This window comes from Physeter macrocephalus, chromosome 6 (assembly GCF_002837175.3).
Source record: "Physeter macrocephalus isolate SW-GA chromosome 6, ASM283717v5, whole genome shotgun sequence".
NCBI classification, from domain to species: domain Eukaryota; kingdom Metazoa; phylum Chordata; class Mammalia; order Artiodactyla; family Physeteridae; genus Physeter; species Physeter macrocephalus.
In genome coordinates, this window is record NC_041219.1 from 61391511 (window position 1) to 61415305 (window position 23795).

The window sequence follows — 23795 nt, forward strand, 5'->3', positions numbered from 1 at the left end:
ACATTGACTAAAAAGCTAATAACTTAACACAGGATGAATGGGGCAGTATTTTGGCTAATACAGTATTTCTGAACCTTGGCTGCATATGAAGTCACCCGGGGAGCTCTTAAATATCCTGAAGTACCTCGGACCAACAAATCAGAATCCCTGGGGAGTGGGCCCCAGGCATCAGTATTTTTTACACAAACAGGTAAAGGTGGATTCTTTACCTCCTCCCAAGGGTCACAAAAGACAGGCCACTTGCGAGGCAGAGTTTAAAAGGGAGCAAAGGAGAAATCTGGTGGTGCACACAGCGCTGTAACTCGTCTGCTCTATTTCTTGAGGTATGTGTTTGATAACATCTGCTGGAAGCCTGGGGTTCTGGATATATTATCAGGTAATGGATCAAGTTCTCAGTGTCGCAGTTTCTCTAATTCCAATAATAATAAAGGAGCACAATTCACTTATGACACCCAACAGAAGGCCACAAGGATGTGCTGGGGCACAGAACCCCACTGTGGCTTAGTCAAACAGCTTATGGTTGAAGCAACCCAGTTTCCAATCTGTTTTCACTGTTTTTTAGAGGTAGACGTATCCAAAAAAAGGCTTTTAAAGGCTGGGAGGAGACAAGGTAGAGCTCAGTTTTCACCTGTGTACAAACCAATGCAAGTTAAATATCTCCGCCCAGGAATTTCCCATTACTAAGGGCAAATCACCACTACAAGGGCAGACAGTCTTTTGTAATTCCTCTCTCTAGTCCAATCCTGTAAAACTTCATTTAATAAGCTGATGACGGAAACCAAGATTTGGGCCTCCAGCCAAACAATCTATATTATATTAAATAAAGGATATCCCCACCCTTCTCAAGGTTGTGCCAGCAATTTCTTAAAAAAAAAAAAAAGGCGGCATTCAACCAAAGTCAGGAGTTTTTATTCATAATACACCTTATTAACATACAGTAGAAGAAACTAGACTAGGAAACGTTCACAGGCTGTCTCCTTCCAACAGTGGGTCTCCCCGTGGCTCATTCACTGAACAACAGTTTTTGAACATCCAGTCTGTGCAAGCCTCTTTGCTCAGGTACCTCGGGAGGACACAATTTAAGACAATACCATAGAAATAAAATTTGTACCCAGGCCATCTGCCAGGCTCAGCAGGATGGGAGGTCTCCAAGAGTAAGAGAAGGGAGGACTTCCAGGGGTGGCGTCTGGAGGTCAGTGAGGGGGCGGCGATGAACTGCGCCAGCACATACGTCCCTCTGGATGTTCTCCTACCCCAGCTCCGGGGATGCTACACAACCTGTATTCACGAACAACCTCTGGCCAAGGGAAGTCTGGAGGAAGTGGGGACATCACCAGCCAGCAAAACCTTCTACAAATTCTGGAGGCAACCTCTTTTCATCTGGTCCTTGAAGGCTGGCTGTTTCCTGCCAGGCAACACTTAACACAGACTCATCTTCAGGAGGCAGACAGGTTGCTGGTTGTCACTGTGGCACTGACCTAGCAGAGGGGAAGGGGGGGGGAGGGGGAAGGAGGTTCATCTTCCTTCAGACCCCAGGTACACACAGTACCCTCCCCCAACACAAATACAAACACAAAAAAGAGAAGAATGAAAGGGAGGTACCCGCTTTACAACTTTTGACAGTTATCTGACAAGATTACACTGACCTAACTTCTGCCCGGCAGCATCTCTTGCAAAGTGTAAGCAGGAAGAATACAAGAGAGGAACTCATTCAAATTAGTCCATTTTATTATTGGAAGGCCCAGTAGGCAGGCAAAAGGCCTAAGTTCTGCCTAAGATTGCCTGCCTAAGCCAGGCAATCTAAATAGTTGTAGATAGAAGTTAGCTGTCTAGACCCACGGTCCTCAGGCTTTTCAGTCTACACACCACTTGAGAACGACAAAACTGCCTGGTCCACGTCTCCCTAACAATTGTTTCTCTGACTACAGTTCCCTCAGAAACCACAGGGATAGGTTACAGGAGCCCGCATGGACACCAAAATCCTAGGATGCTCAAGTCCCTTAAATAAAATGACGTAGTACAGTGAATACAGTCAGCCCTCCATGTCTGTGGGTTTTGCACATGGACACTGTACTCGTGATCCATTACAAACCCTAGAGGAAACAATGGCCAACAAAGTTCTGTAGAGCACTATAGTGAGATATGAAGCCTAGATCAGAATTTAGATACAAGAGTACTAAAAACATGTACACAAAAACCTGTACAAGAATGTTCATAGCAGCATTATTTATAATGGCCCCAAAGTGCCTCTACTGATGAATGGATATGCAAAATGTGGTCTATATCTAGACAACAGAATATTACTCAGCCATTAAAGGGAACGGATTTGATACCAGCGACAACATGGATAAACTCTGAAAACATTAAGCTAAGTGAAAGAAACCAGACACAAAAGAGGCGAGGAGGGAGATGGGGAGTGACTGCTAATGTGTAAAAGGATTGTGTGGGGTGATGGTTCAATAGCGGTGATGGTTGCACAGTTCTGTAGATACACTAAAACCACTGATTTGTATACTTTAAAAGGATAAATTTTATACTTGAGTTTTATCTCGATTTCCTTAAAAGTATAAATTTTATGGTATGTGAATTATATCTCAGTAATTTTTTTAAAAAAGACAAAGAAAGGCCAAGGAAGTACACCAAAGAAAAGGAAACTAAAAAGATACATGACAAGTAAATGCAATATCTGATCCTCAACTGGATCCTGTACTAGAGGGAAACAACGCTATGAAGACTGTTGTTGGATTGATTGACAAGATGGGAATACAAATGGTGGACTGAACAGAGGTATTAAATCCAGGCTAGGTTTACTGGGTTTGACAGCTCTACTGTGGGTAGGAGAATGTCCTTGTTCTTTGGAGACCCACTGACGTGCTTGGGGACAGAGGGCCATGATGTGTGCAAGTTATTCTCAAATGGGAAAATAAATCATGTATATATGAAGAGAGAGGGCAAGTGATAAAGCAAAGAGAGCAAACTATTAATAGTAGATGCTGATCTTTTTTCTCTAAGTGTAAAATTATTTCCAAAGAGTTTAAAATAATTTACACATACTGTAAGATCCAAAACTTCTACTTCCAATAAATTATCCTATATAAATATACTTGCTCAAACACATTTTATGTGAAATATTGTTCACTGAAACATACTGTAATTATAAAAAATCAGAAACAATGTCAATGAATGATAAATGGTCTAAATATGTTATATTCCATATGGCTCTAAAAAGAAAGATGTCTATCTATATGTACTGATATAGAATGGTTTCCAACAATATATTCTTTCATGAAGGAAAAAAAAAAACACAAAACAGGGATACAGGAAGAATGGGTTTATCCCTAGCCACAAAAGCAATAAAATAAAAGCTCAAGAAGCCTAGGAATGTCTTGATTTAGTCAGGAAAGAATTTAAACCTGTTCTCTATATTTATTTATGGAGCTAGTTATTTGCATCTGTAGATACAATAATTTTTTCTCTTACAACACTGATAATATGAACTTTACTAATGAAAAAAAACCAATCTTGGATGCTGTTCACTCCTATGGTTAACTCAATATATTTCTTTTAACAAAGTTTTTTTATTCAAATATAACATATATTCCAAAAAGCATACAAATCATGAATGTACAAAGAACTTTTACAAAGTTAACATACTCATATAACTACCATCCTGATCAAGTACTAGAAGATTCCAGAAGTTGGCCTCATATACCATCCCATCAACTAATCTCCCTCCCTAAAGGTAACCACTATCCTGACTCCTTACCCATATATTAGTTTTGCTTGTATTTTTTAAAATTAATTATTTATTTATTTTTTGGCTGCGTTGGGTCTTCGTGGCTGAGCACGGGCTCTCTCCAATTGCAGCGAGCGGGGGCCACTCTTCGTTGCAACGTGTGGGCCTCTCATTGCAGTGGTCTCTCTTGTTGCAGAGCATGGGCTCTAGGTGCATGAGCTTCGGTAGGTGTGGCATGCGGACTCAGTAGCTGTGGCTCGCAGGCTCTAGAGTGCAGGCGCACGGGCTTAGTTGCTCTGTGGCATGTGGGACCTTCCCAGACCAGGGCTCGAACCCGTGTCCCCTGCATTGGCAGGCAGATTCCTAACCACTGCACCACCAGGGAAGTCCTAGTTTTCTTGTTTTTGAACTCTTTTGTGCCTGAACTCTTTTACTCAACATTATATTCGAGCCCATGTTGTTGTCAATAGCAGTAGTTTTTCCTGTTTGCTGTTCTATGGTATTTCACTGAGTATACAACAATGTATTATATTTCTCCATTCTTATATTGATGGACCTTTTGGGTTGTTTCCAGTTTGGAGTTATTATGAATTATGCTATGAACATTCTTGTACACGTCTTTTGGTGAACATAAGCACACGTTTCTGTTGGGTATACAACTAGGACTGGATTTGCTGGGTCAGAGGCACAATGAGTGTAGAACTTTAATACTACCAATTTTCCAAAGCAATCGTGCTAATTTACAATTTCACCATCAGTGTTTGAGAGTTCTGGGTGCTCTGCATCCTTGCTGACACTTGAGATTGTCAAGTTTTTTGTTGCTGTATTTGTTTTTAAATTTTAGCTATTCTGATCAGTGTGCAGGGATAAAATTCACTCTAGTTTTACTGAGCATTATTTGATGACTACTGTGTTGAGCATCTCTGGAAGCTTTTTTTAACCTCCTGTGTTTAGGTCTACAATTGACCCGGAATTCTTCTGTGTGTATGATGCGAGGTAGGGGGCAAAATTAGTTTTTTTCAATGTGGATAAGCAATTGATCCAGGATTATTTATTGAACAGATTTTTCTTTCCACATTGCTGTATGATGCCATCTTAATCATAAATTGTGTGTGTATATATGTGTGTGTATATAAAATATATGTATTACTTATAAATACACATACTTTTATATATTAATTGTGGGTCTGTTTCTGGCTTCTGTTCTATTCCATTGATCTGTTTATCCTACACTGCATATACAATAATGTAAATTCTGCAATTTGTTTTTCTTCAATATTATTACCTTGAATAATTGGCCATTTGTGTTTCCATATAAATTTTAGAATCAGCTTGTATAACGATTTTAGACATCTTTCATTAGATTTAGTCCTAGGTATCTGATATTTTTTGATGCTATTATACATATCATCTTTCTTAAAACTTCATCTTCTGGTTACTACTGCTATACAGAAATACAGATTTCACATACTGACCTGGTATCTAAACTTACTTTTTAAAAAATATTACTTTTAATTTATAAAAAGTAAAATTCATGTTTTTTGGTATATAGTTCTATGAGTTTTGACCAGATGTATAATGTAACCATCACCACAACCAAGACAGAACACTTCCATCACTTCAGAAAATTTCTTCAGGCCACTCTTTTGTAATCAGCACCTTCTCCCCACCCTGAACCCTGGCAACCACTGACCTGTTCTCCATACCTATAGCTTTGCCTTTCTAGAATATGACTTAAATTGAATCATATAGTGCATCACTTTTTGACAGTGGCTTCTTTTACTCAACAGACTGCCTTTAAGATTCAGACCTGTTGTTGCATTTATCAATAGTTTGTAGGAATGTACCACCATTTGTATATTCATTCACCGGTTGTAGGATATTTGGGTTCTTTCTAGTTTGGGGTGATTATTCATAAAACTGCATAAATATTTGAGGACAGATTTTTGTGTGAACATAATTTCTCATTTTTCTTAAGTAAATACCCAGGAACAGGACTGACGAGTCATATGACGTGTACGTTTATCTTTATAAGAAACTGTTCAACTGTTTTCTGCAATAGCCGTACCATTTTGCACTCCCACCAGCAACATATGAAAGTTCCATTTTATCTGCATCCTCACCAGAACTTGGTTCACATTTAGGAAGTTCCTATTTTTGTTTGCTAAGAGTTTTTTTATCATGAACAGATACCAGATTTTAACAAATAGTTTGCCTGAATTACTGAGATCGTCATATGATTTTTCTACCTTTTACAGTTAATGTGGTGAATTATATTAACTGATTTTTTAATACTATCAAAACATTTTTATATGTACATTCCCAATTTAATTAGAAAAGCTTAATGATCAAACCTTGTTACTCTAATAATAGGTTAGAAGGTACATGCATAAATGAAGTCTAACGATATTCTAAAATCCTACCACCTAGCCAAAACTGTATGATCCCTTCAGTCACATTTCCTAGCAAATATTTCCCCCCAAATACAAACCAGATCAGAGGCATGATGACCAAATCACAGTCTGAGAGCCTAATGTACCACGCTGATGTTTAATATTTGGATTCTGAATCACCCAAAAGGAAAAACAACTCCCATTACAAATGATATTGATGTTGTAATAATAGTAACATCACATACTTTTAGAAACCAGAAACCAAAACGTATAGAAGTTACATTTCCCATGCAACATAAATAAATAGATGAATAATGGAAACGTGATAGTTTTATATATTATAAAATTTATGAAATGCTACCATTTGGAGGGGAAACCTTACACCCTTTTGACATTGATGAATTCTGGGCTACTAATTACCAACCACAAGTTAGTTTTGCCTTTTCACTTTACCTGTGTTCTGGTGGTTACGTTTTTTCATAATTAAATGACTAACCTATGGTCAGAGGGATGGTGACGAGGAGCCCCACAGGGCCTAGATAATCTTTTGCTATGAAATCATCATGTTACCAAATGCATTTTCAATCCTTGAGTGGACTGTATAATCTAGATGAAGGATGACATCAGGTGGCTCTGAACATTTTGGCAGCTTTTCACAATGTAGCTCTCTGAAGTTGCCTCAGCCCCTGCATTACCCCTCCCCTGCTCACACACTGGCTATATTTAGCATTTTGGCAAAAGAAGGGACTGGCAATATTCCATCAAGACCTGACAACAGGCCAGAAGGCAATGGAGATGCCTCAGATGGCCAAGGACAAAGACACTGCTGGACTAGATAGCCTGGGTTCTATTGCAAGCACGACCAGAAACTCCCTCTTTCTGAGTCATCACGCATATTCCTCACCTATTCCTATGGGGTTTACTGGATTCTGCTTGTTTACCTTATTACCTCATAAAATACCGTTAGCATTAGAGCATTTTAAGTCACGGCGCCATATGGTGATAACGTAACTCCATATAACTAAGATGAGCTCCCTAAAGACTGGTTATCTGTCAGATGGTATCTGTGAGATGCAAAAAATTAAAACTACCAAGTGCCTGAAATCTAAAAGTAATTCTAAACATATCCTATCAGAGTCCACGGTAACCTTCAACATCAACCAGCACAATCACATTACTTTTTTAAAATTATTACCAAAATATCACTATAAAAGCCATGGACAGGGAATAAACAAAACAGTTGGGTAAGATTTCTTTAAATCTAGCATTTAACACAAAAATATAGCTAGTTTTACAGAAATGAGAACTCACTGAATTTAGTTCTGTTTGCTCTATGTGTTCAAAACAACAAATACACTGTCCAATGAACTTTGGCTTCTATTTCCTCATGACTGTGAATAGATTTAAAAAATAACAACTGCTGTTATTTCTCCAGGGCGAAGTCCAAGCCCGAGCACTCTACCACGTGTGAGGACTCATGTGAGGCGGCAGTTAAAGAACTGACCTGTAGGCCCAGGATCTGGAGGCGACACCATACTCTAAAGAGCCAAAGGAGTTAAAAGTTAGCAAACCAGGGGCTTCCCTGGTGGCGCGGTGGTTAAGAATCCACCTGCCGATGCAGGGGACAGGGTTCCATCCCTGGTCCGGGAAGATCCCACACGCCGCAGAGCAGCGAATCCCGTGCGCCACAACTACTGAGCCTGCGCTCTAGAGCTGCGAGCCACAACTACTGAGCCCGCGTGCCACAACTACTGAAGCCCACGCTCCTAGAGCCCATGCTCCACAACAAGAGAGGCCACCGCAACGAGAAGCCCGCGCGCCGCAACGAAGACCCAATGCAGCCAAAAATAAATAAATGCATTAAAAAATTTAAAAAATAAAATAAAATAAAAAGTCAGCAAACCAAAGATCCAATAGGACTTTGGTGGAGCACTTCTTACTAGCCATCAACAAAGACTTCTTAGTCTAGGAGTCACATATTACTGAGGCTCCAAGGAAACTTTAGATGTTAGAGGTCAGTTGGTAAAAGGCAATACTCTCAAAACTCGGTATTTTAGATCTGGAAGACACCTCAGTTATCATCTTGTCCACCCCCCTGGTTTTATAGGTAATAAGGAAGAGGAGGGATAGGAAGAGGAGGATGAATGAGGCCTTAAATCCTCTTTGGGAGTAAAAGCCGTCAATTAAACAAGCTGCACTGATAGTGGCTAAAGATGGGGGAGTTCCTCCACAGTTACTACAGTTCCTCTGCTCCGCTCACTGCATTTCTGTATCCTGCACTATAGCCCACCTGATCTGTGAGCAGTTCTACTCTGCTAATTCATATTTTAACGAGAAAATGGCATCTTACAAGTCAACAACAAAAAATTAAATAACCGATCAAAAAATGGGCAAAGGACTTAGATACTTCCCCAGAGATGATACACAAATGGCCAACAAGGAGAAGAAAAGATGCCCATCATTACTAATCATCAGAGAAATGCAAATCAAAACCACAATGAGGTATCACCTCACACCTTTAGAATGGCCATTATTTAAAAAACAAAAAAAACGAAAATCACAAGTGTTGACAAGGATGTGGAGAAATTAGAACCTTTGTCCACTGTTGGTGGGATTGTGAATTGGTACAGCTGCTATATAAAACAGTATGGCAGTTCCTCAAAAAATTAAAAATAGAATTACCATATGACCCAGGTATTCCACTTCTGGGTATTTATCCAATAGAATTGAAAGCAGGGTCTCCAGGAGATATTTGTACATCCATTATTCACAATAGCCACCCCAATAACAACAGATGAACAAAATGTGATTAAACACACAATAATAATACAATATTATTCAGCTTTAAAAAGGAAGGAAATCCTGCTACCTGTTACAACACGGATGAACCTTGAGGACATTATGCTAAGTGAAGTTAAGTCACAAAAAGATGAATGCCGTACGATTCCACTGATATGAGGTATCTAAAATAGTCAAATTCATAGAAACGGAACATAGAACGGTGGTTACCAGAGCTGGGGGAGGGAGAAAAGGGGATTTGCTGTTGAACGGGTATAGAGTTTCAGATCTGCAAGATGTAAGAAGTTCTAAAGACCTGTTTCACAACACTGTGGACATTCTTAAGAGCACTGAACTGTAGCTTGAAAATGGTTACAATGATACATTTTACATTGTTTTTAACCACAATTTTTTAAAAAAAGAAAAGAAAGAAAATGGTAATAGATCTCCTCCCTCTTTTCGCTGTGTCCCTCCCAATCTTTCATACCTAAAGGGCCGAGAACTGCTCCAGGACACTGTCTTCCTTCCCCTAAACTAGCCTACGGTAGCAGCCAACAAGCACTTGGCTCCTACATGCAGTGAGCAGGGCTGCTCTGCAGTCACAGGTAAGAAGGCGAAATGGCCAGGAGAGGAATTCAGGCGGACTGACCTCCACTTCTGATTGTGAATTCATCCCTCAGCCTAGGAGAGTGGAGACTGATGTGCCGGACCCCTGGCTAAAGAGCCGCTAGGGCAAAGAATAATGTGTTTCATAGTGATTTGCTTCAACCATGAAGAGTAGATAATCAATCAAGAGGTGCTAACGACAAGTATAAACTCCTGGATGACCAAGGTCACAGGCTACACTTCTTTGCATCCCTTCTAATACCTCACTCGTACACGTCACTCAGTAATACCTGTTCATGCTGATAACAGGGACACGCCGATGACCACTGGCAAAAAGAATGGATCTTTGGTCCAGAAAAAAAGCCTACCAGACTCAGAAGTCAAAGTCAAAGTCAAAGTTCATTGTAATAAATGAACTAAGGTCATTTGTACAATAAAAATCTCCACTGATTTCACAATAACTTTTATTAAGAACTTGTATAAAACTACTTTTTCCTGGCAAGTGGATACCATACTGCCTAACACTTGGTACTTGGAAATCCAACCCCCCCACCAAATACTGTGTCGCCTTAAATTAACATCACGTTAATTACATTCTACAATGAGACAGCCACTGGCAGCTTCTAAGATCCTGCCACAAAGTCATTCGTTTGCCAGAAGAAATTGCTTGAGTTTGTCTATCGGCTAGGACTGTATTCAAGAGAAGAAGGGGTTTTCCACTGTAAGTGATTTTTATTGTTGGTTATAAAACCAAGAAGCTATAAAATCAAGCTTCCTGAATATTTACATTAACAAGGCTCTTAGTCACTCACATAACGAAAAATGAAAACAACTGCTTTAATTATATAGTTAAAAGGGTTTCAGTAGAAGGAAAAGTTTCTGTTATTTGGATATTCTACAGTAATGAAATTAGACGCTGCCCCTAAGCTGTTTAAAACAGCTGTTAAATACATATACATACACCCATTTTATTCTTAAAATTACACTCCAAACTGCAGATGTCTTTTGGCCCCTTTGAATGCCAGAGTTCATAATGTTTATCTCCAGGATCTCGCAATACTGATAAAACACAATAAACCGCATTGGGATCCTTCTATGAGGTTTTTGTTCAATAGAAGACTAATCCATTTTAGGTTAACATTTCAACAGCCTCCTTTATAAGCAGTGTAATTGCTTGGTAATTTGTTAAGAGTTGGGAATATGATTTGCAACTCACTGTATATCCGAATTCATATAATCTTGACAGGATTCTGTAGGAGGAGCCAGATCACACTCTCTCTGAAACACAAGTAGAATCCCATTTCAAGACATTTGAAACATCAAAGGTTCTGCCTCATTCAAGTCAAGTTCGGTTGTTACAACGCAGGGTATCACTCTCCTTTAGCTGTCCTCTAATTTTATCTAAGGCAAATACGCAATGCAAACACTATTAACAAATAAGAACAAATGCCCCATAAACAAAAGGCAGTGTTCTACCAGGTTTTAACCTACAGTGCTTCAAATGCTTCCTCTGCTGGGTCAAATGGCGTTTTCTTACAACACAGTACTGAGGCTATTTTGATTACAGACTGTACACGTACATGTATATGTCCCCCTATTAAAATAAAAATGCTATTAGTTTTCCACTTTCAATGGAAATTTGGGGCATAAATAATATCATATTACCTAACTGCCAAAAAGCCAAAACCTAATTTTAAGCTTCAACCTTCTATACCGTCAAGATCTTTATTAGAGACCCTGCCCAGCTATCAAGATGACTATGAAACACCAAACACTTCTATATTCTCCCTCTAATCCTGTCCGCTTTTTTTTTTGGCCGCACCGTGTGCCTTGTGGGATCTTAGCTCCCCAACCAGGGATCAATCCTGGGCCCCCAGCAGTGGAAGCGCAGAGTCCTAACCACTGGACCTCCAGGGAATTCCCCTGTCCACTTTTTTTGATTAAAAAGATAGAAATGTGAAATGATCAAAAGACAGGAACAAAAGAAGAGAGAAGAATTTTTGAACCACAAGGTACCTCAGAGATTATCTAATACAATATTCTTATTTCACAGTTGAGGAAGTTAAGACCTAATTGTCTCTAAATTAGCTCTACGACTAATTGGGATTCAGGTCTGTGTAACCTTCCACTAAAATAAGAAAGAAAAGGGAACATGTAAGAAAGAAGGAAACAGGTAAAACAGTCTCCGAACTACAGGAAAGTTGATGTAGCAAGCTACTGAATACTCTGTGTTTTCCTTTCTGCATATTTGTGACAGACACACAGCCAGCCACCCAAGAGACATTTCCTCCCCTCTAATGGCCGAGTCCCAGTTTTTCCTGGGCAGCAAGCAATGTGTCTAAGCCTAAGAAGTGATATACGATGTGCGTTACACCAAATCTGGTACCCATTCCCCTTGTACCTGCACTCATTTGCCCAGTATCTCCTGTGAAGGGAGGCGGTCTTGTGTGAAACAGTTCAAGCAAAAGAGACTTCAGCAGAAACTGGATGGAAGCTTCTGGGAAAGATTTTGTTCTCTGTCAGGCAAGCACAGGAATAGGGACTGCTTGCTCTACTTCCTCCTTCTTGCCTTGAAAAGGGATGTGATGCCTAGAGCTGAGGCAGCCATTTTGTGACCTGGTGGCAGTAAGGGAACATGCAAAAGATGGCAGAGGACCTGGGGCTCTGAGGACACTGCTGAGCGGCTGGGCCTCCTGAGACCACCTACCTCTGAACTTCTGTGAACTGCATAATAATAAATAACTCATGGTTTAAGCTTCTGCTCATGGCTTTCTGTTAACTACAGGTGAAAGCAGTACTGAATTTAAGAAGACTTTTTCTGTGCCCTGCTATGATTCTCCTGCCCAAGCACTCCCATTACAAATGTATACTGTACTTATACATATGCAACTAAATAGTGACAAGATTATGTCTCCTGCATAGTTAACAGAGACCAGTTTAGTTACTTCATAGTTACAGCACCTCAACTATATGACCCTATTAAAATAGACGTCATCAGTAGATAAAACATAAGGGAAAAAAACATGACTCAGAATCGTGTTTGTTCTTGATTACTGACTTTGATCCTTCCTTCTGCCATCTCAAATCTTTTCTGGAAATGAGTACCACATAAATAACAAACTGATGAATGATATCTATCTGAACTAAATTCTTCTGTCTCCGTTACTCATAATTGCCTGCTGGTAAAAAAATTAAATATTAAAATTTCATTCTTGAATTTGCAGCCCCAAACCTGGCCCAGTCAATATTTTCACATACTGATGCCTGTAACCGAAGCTTAGAGACTTCCCAGCACTACACCAAATTCATGGCATTGCTGTTTTCTCCTGCACAGGTTATAATAATAGGATTTGTATACTGGTAAGACATTCCAAGTCAGACTACCCAGTACAGTTATTTCAATAGTTATTTTAACTGTATTTTGATGGAAATCTTTCAAATATACGTTCATCTCCATGACTCCAGTTGCGCCCACCTCTGTATGTCCCTGGGCCCCGTTCTCCCTGTGTTCACCCCACAGTCTTCCTCTGGCCCCCATCACTCATCTCCATCTCTGCCTACAGCCCAGTTATGCCTGCAGCGCCTCCCGTGATCACTAATGTCCACTCCATTCACAGCCTCCCTGGTCGGAAGAAACGGACAACGGCCGTGAACATCTGTTCTCCTCTCAGGTGTGCTGGCATCTCTCCCCTGCGGTCACTCAAGGAATAAATGGCTGAGTACGCCGATTTTGAGCACAGATACAAATGGGTATGAACATATATATGTAGACCCAGCGCTTTTTTAGCTTAAAACAAAAATACAGAGAGAACAAATGCTCATTTTTTGTTAAGTCGTAAAGCGCTTTTACCAACCCCACCCTGTCTACCCTTCACCCACCACTCTCTGAGGTTACACCACCTTCCACCGCGATGATCTCCAGACCACACGGCTCGTCCCACACACTAACATATTTCCCTCTTCCTGACAAATTAATCAGCTAAGATGGAAACATTACTTTATTGATACAGATGTCTATGTTAGCCTCTAAAAACATGTTAGGACAGGGCACCAGTTTACAGCAGCATTTTCAAAGTGTGATCCCGAGATGCCCCTGTGCGAGGTCCCCGAGACTTTTTCAGGGGATCCACGATGTCAAAACTCTTTTTAGTAATACAAAGATGTTACCTGCCTTTTTCACAACAGTGAATCCAGAGAATACATAGTGTGTGATGATAATGTATCATTCTGACACGTAAGGAAACATAGGCTTGTATATTCTTGTGTTTAGAATGTTCTAAGGTAGCAAGTTTAAGGTATAAATATGCATGTTTTCAGAAATTTTCAGTGTGTTCTCAGTACTTCTATGTTCCTAGCAAGAGCAATCTTTGGTTATATCGGCTATAATCTCCACTACCTCATTATCATCCAATGAATTCATTGAGGGTTTAAAGAAAAAGAAACGGAATGTTTTAAATTATGACACGATGAGCTCTTCAGAAGCAAAAGATTGTTTTCAAATTAGAAATGAAAAAGCATCATAAAAGTAAATTATCAGAATGCACGGGCTGGAGCGGTGCACAAGATAGCTGAGAAAGTAAGAAAGCTTTGCACGGCTGACATTGCTGAATGTCTGCTGGATGAAGGGTCAGTAAAAGAAATCACAGCAATGGCACTTCCAACGATGCAGTAGCTCATCAAATTAAATGTTACTATCTACAAGTTAATACCTCTCCTTAAGCACTGTACTTTTGCTTTATAAGCGGACAAATCTGCAGACATGGGTGGACTTACTGTTTTGTTTTTATTATTCCAGTATCCATGCCAACTAATCATCGAAGGGCTTCTTTTATGTCAATGCTTGGCAACAAACACAAGTGCTGCTGAATTACTCAAAGTATTAAATAACTTTTTGAATCTCATTATTTACCCTGAAACGACCATGTTGATATCTCCTCTCACGGTACAAAAGCAATGGAGGGCAAAACTGCTGGTACTTTAGCATGAATCACGGCAAGGGCACAAAACTTTACTAGTAATAATTATATTCGTCACTATCAATCATTTTTAAAAAGCCAGTTTCACATATGCCTTTGATAAAACAGTAGAAGTTATTAATTTTATTAAATCTCACTCTTGTGAACGTGGTCTTTTTAATAATCTGTGTGATGAAATGTGAGCATTTCATCATACCAAATATGTAGAAAAAGCATTTCTACATGCCTAATACATAGGCCGTCTTGAGGAAAAGCATTTATGCAATTGAGTTGTGAGCTAAACTATACACGTTTTCCATAGAACACCATTTTTGCTAAAAGAATGACTGGCAGACAACTTACTGTTATATATAATTATTTAGACTTAGGTACCTGGTATTTTCTCTAAAGTAAATAAAGTGAGCCTGATGCTTCAAGGAAAAAAACTAACAATATCTGTTGCTGATGATAAAATTTGAGCTTTCAAGAAAAAATCAGAATTTTGGAAAACTTGAACTGCATACCAAAATCTTGACTGCTTCCCACTTCCTAAAGACTTTTTGGATGAGATTCATGGTCATATTAATGAATGTGATTTGCTAAATATTGTGTAATCAAATGTGTCAACATTTGAAAGATCTGCAGAACTCAGTCAACTGTTAATGTAGGATGTTATAAAATCACACACAGGTCAAAGATCCATCCAAAGTGCAAGGTGGCCCAACAGATTTTTACATTACAGAGTACAAAAAATTCATTGATAAGGTTTCAGATTCAACACTGCAACTAACCCTTAAGAATCTACCACTTGCTGAGTTTTGCTATATCAAAGAATGTTCACAATTATATGAAAAAGACACTAAAATACCCCACCCTTTTGCTACTCTGTATCTGTGTATAGCCGGGGGTTTCTTCATGTACTTCAAACAAAGCAACATGTCACAACAGACAATATAAAAGCAGTTATGAAAATCCAGCTATCTTCTATGCAGCAATGCATTAGAGAGAGTCTCACTCCATTTTTTGTTTTGGAAAACCTTTTTCATTAAAATATGTTACTTATGTTAACCTCTCATGTGTTTGTTACTTTTAAGTGAATAAGTATTTTAAACATGTCTCAGTTTTAATTTCTAATACGCTAAATATTGACAGATATAGTCCACATAAATAAAAGATCTTTGGGGTTCCAGTAATTTTTAAGAATGCAAAAGTGTCCTGACACTAAAATGTAAGAAAACCTCTGGTTTTTAACACCGCAAAAAAGAGTGCTTTTAAGTATGTATACATAAAAGAATGGGCACCTGAGAATGAGTCAGAAGGTCTCGGCTCCAGGTCCGCTGCCACTTCTTACTTGCTTTGGGATTTGGATAAATTAGTCTCTCTCAGGTCTTAGTTTCCTCATCTGTGAAACGGGTAATTCATGTCCTGTTCAGAGGAATAAAAGACAAAATACGTGAAAACAACTTATAAATTACAGGTGTATTATAAGATCTCAGAGTTAAGAGTTTTAATCTTGTGACCATATTTCTACAAAATTATCCCTATTTAAAAATTTTTTTTTTTTTACCAAATGCAGAACTTAAAGAAAATGCACAGGGGAGAGTTTCTGACTGGTCAATTAGCTCAAACGTCCAGCCACATAATTTTACTGTATCAAATTTCATCCTCTACAGTTATGATTGGTAATGTGTATATTTTAAATAAGTATTATATACATTTCCAAATACACACAAAAGTACAGAAAATAGTAACAAACCCCAATGTACCCTTGACAATTATCAAAAATTTGTCAATATTGTTTCATTTCCCATTTGTGTGTTTGTGCCTATCCTGAAGTTTTTAAGAACAAATAATAGGGATCATTTCATTTTGCCTGGAAATACTTCCATATGTATCTTTAACAGATGAGAATTTTTTTTAACATAACCACAATACCATTAAAATAGATAAAAACTTCATAGTTATAATTCTTAAGTATCATCTAATACACACTCCATGTTCTAATTTCCTGATTGTCTCCAAAAAAAGAGTCTTTGTTAGCTTTTAGTTGTCTTGTAGCATCAAAATATCATTCTTACCAGTTAATTTACAAGTGAATACAAGATTATCAGCTAAAGCTGAGAAGGAAGAAGAAATAATAGCATGCTTTATATACCATGTACAGTTTATAAAACAAAGTCAAGAACTATTTTTCCGGAGAAATGTGCTTCTCCTCCAAGAAAACAACAAATGAAAATAACAAGAGAAACCCACTACAAAATAGGCCAGACTGGGGACACTTGAGTATTCTGAGAAGTGACCAAAAGAGGACATAGCTCAGATGCTCAGGAAGGGAAGAAATTGTAAGAAACCACCACCTGCCATTTCAGAAAAGATGAGGTCAGGTCAGCCCCAGGGTCAGGCAGGCTGGAGGCGAGGTCAGGGTCCAGGTCCCAGAGTGAGCATAAAGCTTAAATAAGCCGGGTGCCCAAGGCTGGAAGGCAACCCCCTGCAGGCTTCAACTCAACGCTCAAAAAACAGTGCTCTAAGCTAGAGAGAGAATGCAACCACCATCAAAAGTAACTATTTGTGAGAATTCAATTTGCTCAGCAAACATTTGCCAAAAGTGAACTCAACTAGGCACTATCCTAAGATATGAGCTATATTTTTTGGTCATTTATACAGTTAAACAATAAGCAGTATATATGTCTCTACACATGACTTTCCCTATTAATTTTAAGGGGAAGAATGGAGATATTTAATATTAATTACCTTGCCATATACCATCACAATTTATATTTTTCTGTAAACTGCAGTTTAGCCCACCTGTCACCCAGACATTAAAACAAATTTGATTTCTACTGTCCTTCTCACACGTTTGAAGAGTACACGTCACATTAGCTTTGATCACACACATCACAGACCCCTAGCATTCATCACTACAATTAATTCTTTTCTAAATGGAGTATCTAGTTTAGAAGGAAATCAAGGAAATGCTAAAGAATCTCCCACTTCCTATGAAAATTGCTTTCTTTTCCATAGGCTTATTCCAAGCGTGTCAGAAGGTACTGTAGATGAAAACTGGTTCGGTGCATATAGAAAAATTTTCAAGATGTGGTTCTATAGGCACATACACTTAATATAAATCCTTTTTGAAAATCCTTTACCTCGGTTCCACCTATAATTTTTTTTTAAGTTTAAAACTACAGAAAGAATGGAGAATGAGAGAACACATTTCTTAAAAAAATGCTTGAGAAGTACTTCATAAATGTGTCCAAACACATGAAAGAGTCACTAAGAAATTTTTAGCTGACACTACAAAGGACATCTTGTCAACGACAACAGTAAAACCTGGCAGTCAGACAGCTACGGAGTCCAGACTTCCCCATTTCAGAACTGACACTTTTGTATCAGGTCTACTACTTGTAGAAAAACAGTAAAAATCCTAAGTTTAAGATAATATTTCCGGTGAGACCACTAACTCCCCTATCAATCTGTAAGGAGAAGGATTAACCACACAGAGCGCAACACAGCCCAAATTTACCATTAGATTCCTGCACCACGTGGATGAGGCCTGGAGGGGGTGTCACCCTTGACCCCATTTTCTGGTAACTGAGCTGAAGAGCTTACTCGTAGTTTCTGTACATCTTTTGTTTTGTGCGCTCTCATACAAGGTACCATCAAAACAAACTGTCCTTGGAGTTTAGCTTCACTTTATAGCACTATTGTGATTATCGTTCTTAATGGAGAATCTTACCTAAGTATACAGCCCAATACATACGACTCTAAGTAAACTGTAAAGAATGACATTAACCTCACTGTAAAAACATGAGGTTCTTAGCAAATAATAGCAGAAGAATTGCATACAAATTGTGAAAAACTCAAAGCTGCATGCTTCAATCTACAAAATATTACGTAGGTTTCCTTTTAAAAATTGGTTAAAGATGAAGTCAATTAATGTGTAGACGTCTATTCAAATTGGTTTGGACTGCAAATAAATAATAAAAAGTTAAATCATTAACATTATTCACCAGGATATCACAGGCAAAATAGGTTATTCACAGAATAAGTGGGGCTATAAAGAGCACCGTATAATTTCCTCTACTCTGTTCATTACTATCTTCACAAGACATCACTCTCTGACATCAGATTTTCCATGTAGTGTTTACTTGTTTACTGCCCTTCTGTCTTCTCCCACTAGAATGTAAATTCCATAAGGGCAGAAACCTTATCTTATTTTCCACTCTATTCCAGGTTCGGAGAACAGTGTCTAGCACACAGCAGAGGTTCCAAACAAATCTGCTGAATGAAGGGATGGATGGATGAATGGCCTCTCCCTTTCACCTCCCCTACTTCCCTTCCTCCATACTCATGTTAACCATCCTTTGAGGCCAGGGTCAAACTCTACTATCCCTACTAAGATTAGGTCCCCAATCCTCCAGTCTCTTTCTCCTTCATACCATGAATTTGGCACTTCCCAGCTGTCTGATAATTGTTTATCTTTGCATATGTATATAGCTCCTTTAAAATTCTCATAATCCTCATTCTGGGCAGGGACCCGTGCCCCTAACTTTTGGTATCCACCTCAGGATGTGTAAAGAGTACACCCCTAATAAATGTGCTGTTTGACTCATTCATATCTGCAGTCAATCCAGAAATCAATTTAGTTAAGAGTTTCAACTTTTTATAACATAGCCCTCCCTTTCCAATAACTCAACTGAAATTGCAGGGGGTCCCCCTCTATTTTTTAAATTTATCTTTGTCAATTTCAAGCTTTACATTCTCATATACACAACTATAGCTGCTCATAATGCACTTTATCCACCCCCCTCCCCCAAGATTAATTTTTGTATGTAATAGAAAAATCTTGTGACTTTTTGGTGATACCTACAATGAGGTATCTAACCCCAATCAAGACGGAGGTAAAGTTTCATCACTCTCTTCCTGTTGCTGAGGTATTGGAGGGTATTTTTTCTTTTTATGCCTTTTTCCTTTCATGTCAAGATGTATCCCATTTCCTTCTTCCCTGATCATAGCCCTGGCAAGCTTTTATTATTTCTTTGTACCTGTCCTTGGTAATCTGCCTCAGATCCTTCTTTTTGAGCCACTCCTGTTTCCTTCAGTCATTTATTTGATTACATTTCAAACTTCTCAGTTTGTGTATGAGACTGGCATCTTCTTAAAGCCTGAGCCTGCTTCTTTAAATCTGGCCAAACTTTATGAACCCTATATCCCTTCACAAAGCCAACCAACCCTTGGTCATCTGGGCTAAATGAAATATACAAAAATATCAGATTATCCACAACACAAGATAATCAGAAAAAATTTGATTTCTGGCTTTGGAATATATCATATGTGGCTTTGGGCAAGATTTATTTTCTTAATTATATTTTTGCTTAAGCCACCGTTAGAAACATTTTCTTTTATGATGGTGGATATCTGTCTTGGTTTTAAATTTTGATACAGTTAATTTTTTTTTAAAAGCCAATCGAACATCAACTGTGGTTTTTCCTATGAAGCCTTTTTAACTAGTTTTTTCAATCTGTTGAAAACTGTCATAAAATCTGGTTTCTGCTTCCCCTGATTTATTTCTTCCCTGTTCTTGGGCTTCTGATCCAAATCAGCTTACCCTATATTAATTTACTTCTTTAATTTAAAGTACCATTTGCTTGAGAATGCAAAGCATTATAAAAACATTACACGTCTAGTGAAATTTTCAGTCCAAATAACACTGGATAGAAAACTCCATTTTGGGGATTTTTTTTTTTTTTTTTGACACTCCAGGAAAAGTTGGGTTTCTGGGATATATTACACTGGTAATGCTAGCAAATTATATTTAGTGGGTTATTACGATTGGCTGAAAAATAGAAAAACATTAATTTTGAACAGCTATGTAAGTCAGCTTCATCAATATATAATCCCATAGGCCAAAAACTCTATAGAATTAAATTCCCAATACAGGCATTTATAGAAAAGAGAGACAAAACAAACTCACACATCAACCCTGGCCCTTCTCCTGACCCCAGCCTAAACTCTGCACCAATCTCAGACTTGATCTCAGCTTCACTGCCACAAATGAGTTTCTAACGTTTAAGAAAAAGGAAAAGAACTAGGTTAACAGGATCTTCTCTTTTGCCCCCCTTTTCAGTTACTGCCATTAAGCTTTTGGTCAAAGAGATCCTTAATCCTCAATTTTACCTGACCGTTTTCTCTTTACAGCTATTCAATTATTTTACATTCAAATGCGCATTTATAGCGCTTGAACCTATTTTTTTTCATGTTATTCCCCATATTACCAGCAGAATTAAGAATAAACTCATTTGTACTTCCCCCCCCCCATGTACAACTTTGATAAGTACAAATTATTTTACCTAAAAGCCAACTTTTGGGCTGGTGTCTTTTAGGCGAAGTTTTTACATAAGATGTTAAATGTTAACCCCCCCCCAAAACCTTTTTAACAATAAGCTTCCACACAGTCATCAAACTCAGTTAAACTCCAGAACTTTACTTTAAAAACAAAAACAAAAAACTTTCACAGTGCCTAGTCACATTTTGACTAAAATCCCCATTCAAAGCCCCAAATTTTTAGTTAATTTACCTTCTCCAGGCTGCTGCCTTCACCAAACACAGGATTCCACAAGTCTCAATTAACTACGGCCTCCCCAGCTGTTTATCCAATACACATGATTCTCAAGGAAAGGTAAATAATTCACAAGTGACTAATTCAATTGGTAAGAATTCTTCTTTTAAAAATTTACTTCGACTTCAAAAATCTCTTTTCAGAATAGTATAAATCCTTTGAGGAAACAGTTGTCACCTATGTGCACTCATAAGATGAGTGGCTTAAAGGCATTTTTCTGACAGTCTAAGTTCCCCAAATACTAGTCATAAAGTCTTTCATGGATGGTAAATTACACACACACACACACACACACACACACACACACACACACACCAACACAAACACACACACACGCCCCGGAAAGAAAGGAAAGAAACATACCTGGTCATTTTCTAAACAGGTTTGATAGGTTTGGTTCCCTCGTAAGAGCAGAGTATTTACTTACAATCTTTTAAAGCAGAAGTGGCAGCCAGAGCACTGGGTAAATAAAAACTTCAGAGAGGTTTAAAAACCCTGCATCTTAACTCACTTCCCCCTGACTCAAGGGGACGGCACTGCAAACCCCAGGGCAAATGAGATTATGTAACAGGTTTTTCCTCTCCACTTTATTCATCACAGGCTGGTTGGAGGTGTGCTTTCCCCAAACGATTTGAGGCACCCAGGACTTGATTTAGGATCTCTGCAGCTGACATTTGATACACTTCCTTAGGATTTTGCAGGATCCATTCATTTTAAGATCTACTTGTATTTTCTCGAGTTAATTACCGGGTTGCTGCTGTTGTCGTTTTAAGGAAATAAACCCAGCAGCACCTGAAAACTTCAGTTTTGCACCAGTATCTTCCTCCCCTGTGTTTCATTCCGTGAAGCTACACATGATAACACAGACCTTCGGTCGTCTCCCTGGGCTTTTTCCTTTCTCACGTTTTACGACTGGTGTAAATAAAGAAGTCACTGGCGCACCGGCCCGGGCCCCCAACACCGGGCCTCAGGGGTCCCAGGAGGAAGAGCGAGTTGACTGAAGAAAGCAACCCCGTCACCACCCCGGTGGCCGCGCGGCTTACGCCAAAGGCGAGCTGGGGATAATGGGAACCGTCAGGCCGGGGCCCCACTTGGCAGGCGTGTTGTGTAACAGTCGCGCCTGGAAGTGAGCAGCTTCGCCCGCGAAGGGACCGCGTCGGCGGCGGCTCCTGGCGGCGGGACCCGGCCGCCCGGCCCGAGGCCCCCGCCCCCCGCGCCGGCCCCCCCGCCGGGCCCCCCCGGCCCCGCTTCCCACGCGCGCGCCGCTCCGGCCCGCGGTCGCCCCCCACCCCGCCCTGGACCCCGGGCCCGGCCGCCGGGAGGGCAGCGCCGGCGGGGCGCGCGGACGAGCGTCCACGCTACCGGCGCGGCGGGAGCCCGGCCCCGCGCCCTCCCACCCCGCAGTCCGCGCGGCCACTTACTTTCGGGGCCGCCGACCTCCCGGCTCCCTCGGGGGGGGGGGGAAACGAAAGTCGTCACGGCGTCTCCCCGCGGGGCCCCCTCGCCTCCCGGACCCGCGAGGCGCCGCGACGGAGCCGGGAGGGCGGCTGCGCTCCCGCTCGCGTCCGTCCCGTCGCGCTCTCCTTCTCCTCTTCTTTTCGCTATATTATCTTCTCCTGCTCGGAGGGGCGGGAGGCTCGGGACGCGCGGAGCCGTTTGGCGGCCACTTACTTTCGGGGCCGCCGACCTCCCGGCTCCCTCGGGGGGGGGGAACGAAAGTCGTCACGGCGTCTCCCCGCGGGGCCCCCTCGCCTCCCGGACCCGCGAGGCGCCGCGACGGAGCCGGGAGGGCGGCTGCGCTCCCGCTCGCGTCCGTCCCGTCGCGCTCTCCTTCTCCTCTTCTTTTCGCTATATTATCTTCTCCTGCTCGGAGGGGCGGGAGGCTCGGGACGCGCGGAGCCGTTTGCAACTTTTCTTCGCTCTTTCTCTCTAACCCCCCACCCCCGATCAGCCTTGAAAAAACACTGTCGAAAGGGGCGAGGAACCTGGGAGGTGGAGGTGGCGGCGGGGATGCGGAGGGGGTTGGGAGAGGTGATGGTGGTCGTTTGAAAACTGCTCAGAGCCCCCCAAACAGGGATACCCAGAAAGAGGGGGAAAGGCGGGGGGCTGGGGGGGGTGGGGGGTTGGGGGGAAAGAGAAAGAGTCGCTGGTCAGGAAACTTCAAGCGCGGATGAGGTCATTGGTTTAAAAATAAAGAGATGGCGTCACTTGAAACCAATCCCAGTGAATGAACTCAGCGGAGCCCCGGGGAAAGGAGGAGACAGGCGAGGGCAGGGCGGTGGGCGCCGGGCGGGGCCGTGCGCCCGCCCGAGCCCGAAGCGCGGCTCGGCGCCTGGTCGCGGTCGCTCGGGGAGGGGTCGGGTCCCGTTCCGTTCCGGGGCCCGGCGGCTCCGGGACAGGTTCCGCGGGCGCCGTTGGGAGGAGCCGGGCGGCCCGGGGAGGCGGCCCCGCGGCCTCCTCCTTCTGCGCCCGCGCGCCCGCCTGCCGCCCCCGGGGCCCCTGATCCCCGACACCCGGCCCCCGGGACCGGGGCTCGGCGGCGCGCCTTCAGCGCTGCGCCCCAACAGGTATTTCAGGGTGTACTCCCCCCGCCCCTCGGCGCCCCAGCGAGGCGCAGAGCCTTTTCCGCCTCCTTGGGCTGTTTCCAGCTGCCTCCCCAGCGTGAAGAAACGCCAACAATGATTTGAGAGCATTACAATCGCTCTTTA

General features: G+C 41.1%; 1 protein-coding gene across 8 annotated transcripts in view; it reads right to left on the bottom strand.

The window, feature by feature from the left end:
- The window catches only part of DUSP16 (dual specificity phosphatase 16), an 82969-nt gene extending 59762 nt beyond the window's left edge, over positions 1–23207 (bottom strand). Inside the window, exons 1-6 of one of the 8 annotated variants that reach the window (XM_055085480.1) lie at positions 22509–22740; positions 21451–22142; positions 21046–21136; positions 20443–20530; positions 15770–15893; positions 10730–10791 (exon numbers count right to left, since the gene is read on the bottom strand). The gene's annotated coding sequence lies outside the window, so the exon portion shown is untranslated. The other 7 variants (XM_028491028.2, XM_055085481.1, XM_055085479.1 and 4 more) reach the window with 7 other exon arrangements.
- Positions 23208–23795: the final 588 nt, after the last annotated feature.